Genomic DNA, 5665 nt, shown 5'->3' with positions numbered 1-5665 from the left:
AGGATGTGGGGGGGAGTGCGGGGGGAGGAGAAGTGGAGATCAGACAGGACCGGCACCCCTGAGGGGTGGCTGGGAGAAAGGAGGGGTTACCACACTTGGAGGGATCCTCAGAGGCTCAGAGTATCAGGGGGGAGTGTGGCTAGTGTTTCTCCTGCCCACTCAGGCCCCGAGAAGCCTGCAGGGGCTCCAAGGGCCTGGTCCTCCACCCTCTGAGACCCCCTCTGGCAGCATGGGTCCTAGGGGCATAGGAGGGACAGAGGAGGGGGAAGAGGAGAGGCAGATGAGGTGGGGGTACCCACCAGGACCAGAGGATCAGGGAAAGTGCAGCTTGTGTTTCCCCCGCCTACTCAGGCCCTGGGAAGCCTGCTGGGCTCCCAGGCCAGGTCCTCCGCTCTCCAAGGCACCCTACAGCCGTGTGGGTCCTAGGGTTGTGGAGGTGTGCTGGGAGAAGAGAAGCGGCGACCGGGGAGGGACCCTCCAGGATCAGAGGATCAAGGGAGATGCAACTAGTTTCCCCTGCCCACTCAGGCCCCGGGAAGCTTGCTGGGGTCCCAGGCCGGGTCCTCCGCCTTCCAGGGCCCCCTCCAGCCCCACTGGTCCTAGGGGTGTGGGGGGTGGGGAGGAAGAAGAGGAGAGGCAGATGGAGAGGAGCCCTCTGGGATTGGAGGATCGGGGGGAATGCGCCTAGCATTTCCCCTGTCCACTCAGGCCTAGGGAGCCAGCTGGGGTCCGGGACCTGATCCTCAGCCCTCTGAGGCCAGAGGCACTTGTGGGCCCCACTGGCTGTGCTGAGCCTAAGCCCTGCTCCTCACCCCCACCCCCAGGGCCTTTTCCTGCATGTGGGTCCTAAGCTTAGACCTCACCCACTGCCAAAGCCCTGCCCCCGCACAGCCAAGGCCTTTTCCAGCTTTTTTTTGTTTTCCTCATTTTTGCTATTGTGGTTCTGTTTTACCTTCTGGTTGTTGTTTCAACTATATTTATTTTTTCTAACATAACTGTTAGTCTTCTAATCTTATTTTATTTTTTACTCTGTTATTGTTCTGCTTTTTTTCTTTGGCCACCCTATGCAGCTTGCAGGATCTTGGCTCACAAGACGGGGGTCGGGCCTGAGCTCCGGCAGTGGGAGCTCTGAGTCCGAACCAAACCACTGGACTAAAAGAGAACCACAGACCCCATGGAATATTCATCACAGTGAGGTCTCCTGGAGGTCCTCATCTCGGCACCAAGACCCAGCTCTACCCAACAGCCTACAAACTCCAGTGCTGGAAGCCTCAGGCCAAACAACCAGTAAGATAGGAACACAATCCCACCCAACAACAACAAAAAAAATGAGATGACAAAAAATATGTTACAGATGAAGAAGCAAGGTAGAAACCTACAAGACCAAATAAAAGAAGAGGAAATAGGCAACCTACCTGAAAAACAATACAGAGTAATGATAGTAAAGATGATCCAGAATCTCAGAAATAGAATGGAGGCACAGACTGAGAAAATACAAGAAATGTTTAACAAAGATCTAGAAGAACTAAAGAACAAACAGAGATGAACAACACAATAACTGAAATGAAAAATACACTAGAAGGAATCAATAACAGAATAACTGAGTCAAAAGAACGAATAAGTGAGCTGGAAGACAGAATGGTGGAAATAACTGCCAAGGAGCAGAATAAAGAAAAAAGAGTGAAAAGAATTGAAGACAATCGCAGAAATCACTGGGACAACACTAAACACATCAACATTCGAATTATAGGGGTCCAGAAGAAGAATAGAAAAAAAGAAGTGTCTGAGAAAATATTCAAAGAGATTATAGTAGAAAACTTCCCTAACGTGGGAAAGGAAACAGCCACCAAAGTTCAGGAAGCGCAGAGAATCCCAGGCAGGATAAGCCCTAGGATAAACACACCAAGACACACATTAATCAAACTAACATTATATTCAAAGAAAAAACATTAAAAGCAGCAAAGAAAAAGCAAAAAATAACATACAAGGGAATCCCCAAAAGGTTATCAGCTGATTTTTCAGCAGAAACTCTGCAGGCCAGAGGGAGCGGCAGGATATACTTAAAGTGATGAAAAAGAAAAACCTTCAACCAAGATTACTCTACCCAGCAAGGATCTCATTCATATTTGACATAAAAATCAAAAGTTTTACAGACAAGCAAAAGCTAAGAGAATTCAGCACCACCAAACCAGCTTTACAACAAATGCTAAAGGAACTTCTCTAAGCGGGAAACAAAAGAGAAGGAAAAGACCCACAAAAACAAACCCAAAAAAATTGAGAAAATGGTAATAGGAACATATCGATAATCACCTTGAATGTAAATGGATTAAATGCTCCAACAAAAAGACACGGACAGGCTGAATGGATACAAAAACAAGACCCATATGTATGCTGTCTACAAGAGACCCACTTCAGACCTAGGGACACATACAGACTGAAAGTGAAGGGATGGAAAAAGATATTCCATGCAAATGGAAATCAAAAGAAAGCTGGAGTAGCAATACTCGTATCAGATAAAATAGACTTTATTTAAAATAAAGACTGTTACAAGAGATAAGGAAGGACACTACATAATAATCAGGGATCAATCCAAGAAGAAGATATAACAATTATAAATATTTATGTGCCCAACATAGGAGCAGCCTAATACATAAGGCAAATGCTAACAACCATAAAAGGGGAAATCAACAGTAACACAATAGTAAGGGACTTTAACACCCCAATTACACCAATGGACAGATCATCCAAACAGAAAATAAATAAAGAAACACAAGCTTTAAATGACACAACAGATCAGAGAGATTTAATTGATATTTATAGGACATTCCACCCAAAAGTGGCAGAATACACTTTCTTCTCAAGTGCACACAGAATATTCTCCAGGATAGATCACATCTTGGGTCACAAATCAAGCCTCAGAAAATTTAAGAAAATTGAAATTGTATCAAGCATCTTTTCTGACCACAACTCTATAAGATTAGAAATCAATTACAGGAAAAAACTGTAAAAAAAACACAAATACATGGAAGCTAAACAGTGCACTACTAAATAATCAAGAGATCACTGAAGAAATCAAAGAGGAAATTAAAAAATACATAGAAACAAATGACAACCCAAAACCTATGGGATGCAACAAAAGCAGTTCTAAGAGGGAATTTTACAGCAATTCAATCTCACCTCAAGAACAAGAAAAATCTCAAATAAACAATCAAATCTTACATCTAAAGCAACTAGAGAAAGAAGAACAAAGAAAACCCAAAGTCAGTAGAAGGAAAGAAATCATAAAGATCAGAGCAGAAATAAATGAAATAGAAAACAAGAAAACAATAGCAAAGATCAACAAAAAAGTTGGTTCCTTGAGAAGATGAACAAAATTGATAAACATTTAGCCAGACTCATCAAGAAAAAAAGGGAGAGGACACAAATCAATAAAATTAGAAATGAAAAAGGAGAAATCACAACTGACACCGCAGAAACACAAAGGATTGTAAGTGATTACTACAGACAACTCTATGCCAATAAAATGGACAACCTGGAAGAAATGGACAAATTCTTGAAAAGATACAATCTCTCAAGAATGAACCAGGAAGAATTACAAAATATAAACAGACCTATCACAAGTAATGAAATTGAAACTGTAATTAAAAAATCTTCCAACAAACAAAAGTCCAGGACCAGATGGCTTCACAGGCAAATTCTATCCAACATTTAGAGGAGAGCTAACACCTGTCCTTCTCAAACTTCTCCAAAAAATTGCAGAGGGAGGAACACTCCCAAATTCGTTCTACAAGGCCACCATCACCCTGATACCAAAACCAGATAATGATATCACAAAAAAAGAATATTCCAGACCAATATCACTGATGAACATAGACGCAAAAATCCTCAACAAAATACTAGCAAACAGAATCCAACAACACATTAAAAGGATCATACACCATGATCAAGTGGGATTTATCCCAGGAATGCAAGGATTCTTCCATATATGCAAATCAATCAACGTGACACACCATATAAACAAATTAAGGAATAAAAAACATATGGTCATCTCAATAAATGCAGAAAAAGCTTTTGAATTCAATACCGATTCATGATAAAAACTCTCCAGAAAATGGGCATAGAGGGAACCTACCTCAACATAATAAAGGTCTTATATGACAAACCCACAGCAAACATCATTCTCAATGCTGAAAAACTGAAAGCATTTCCACTAAGATCAGGAAGAAAACAAGGATGTCCACCCTCACCACTAATATTCAACATGGTTTTGGAAGTTTTAGCCACAGCAATCAGAGAAGAAAAAGAAATAAAAGGAATCCAAATTGGAAAAGAAATAGTAAAACTGTCACTGTTTGCAGATGACATGATACTATATATAGAAAATCCTAAGGATGCCACCAGAAAACTACTAGAACTAATCAATGAATTTGGTAAGGTTGCAGGATACAAAATTGATGCACAGAAATCTCTTGCATTCCTATACATTAACAACGAAAAATCAGAAAGAGAAATTAAGGAAATAATCCCGTTTACCATCACAACAAAAAGAATAAAATACTTAGGAATAAACCTACCTAAGGAGGCAAAAGATCTGTACTCAGAAAACTATAAAACACTGATGAAAGAAATCAAAGATGACATAAACAGATGGAGAAATATACCATGTTCTTGGACTGAAAGTATCAATATTGTGAAAATGAAAATACTACCCAAAGCAATCTACAGATTCAATGCAATCCCTATCAAATTACCAATGGAATTCTTCATAGAATTAGAACAAAAAATTTTACAATTTGTATGGAAACACAAAAGACCACGAATAGCCAAAGCAATCTTGAGAAAGAAACAGAGCTGGAGGAATCAGATGCCCTGACTTCAAACTATACTACAAAGCTACAGTAATCAAGACTGTATGGTACTGGCACAAAAACAGAAATACAGATCAATGGTACAGGATAGAAAGCCCAGAGATAAACCCATGCACATATGGTCATCTAATTTATGACAAAGGAGGCAAGAACATACAATGGAGAAAAGATAGCCTCTTCAGTAAGTGGTGCTGGGAAAACTGAACAGCTACATATAAAAGAATAAAATTAGAGCACTACCTAACACTGTACACAAAAATAAACTCAAAATGGATTAAAGACCTAAATGTAAGACTGGACACTATAAAACTCTTAGAGAAAAACATAGGAAAAACACTCTTTGACATAAACCACAGCAAGATCTTTTTGACCCACATCCTAGAGTAATGGAAATAAAGACAAAAATAAACAAATGGGACCTAATTAAACTTAAAAACTTTTGCACAGCAAAGGAAACCATAAACAAGACAAAAGGACAATCCTCAGAATAGGAGAAAATATTTGCAAATGAAGCAACTGACAAAGGATTAATCTCCAAAATATACAAACAGTTCATGGAGCTCAATATCAAAAAATCAAACAACCCAATTAAAAGATGGGCAGAAGACCTAAATAGACATGTCACCAAAGAAGACATACAGATGGCCAAGAGGCACATGAAAAGATGCTCAACATCACTAATTATTAGAGAAATGCAAATCAAAACTACAATGAGGTATTACCTCACACCAGTCAGAATGGCCATCATCAAAAAATCTACAGGGCTTCCCTGGTGGCACGGTGGTTGAGAGTCTGCC

Source organism: Lipotes vexillifer, unplaced genomic scaffold, assembly GCF_000442215.2.
Source record: "Lipotes vexillifer unplaced genomic scaffold, Lipotes_vexillifer_v1.1 scaffold695, whole genome shotgun sequence".
NCBI lineage: Eukaryota > Metazoa > Chordata > Mammalia > Artiodactyla > Lipotidae > Lipotes > Lipotes vexillifer.
The sequence above is the reverse complement of the archived record's forward strand: the minus strand, read 5'-3'. Positions refer to the sequence as shown.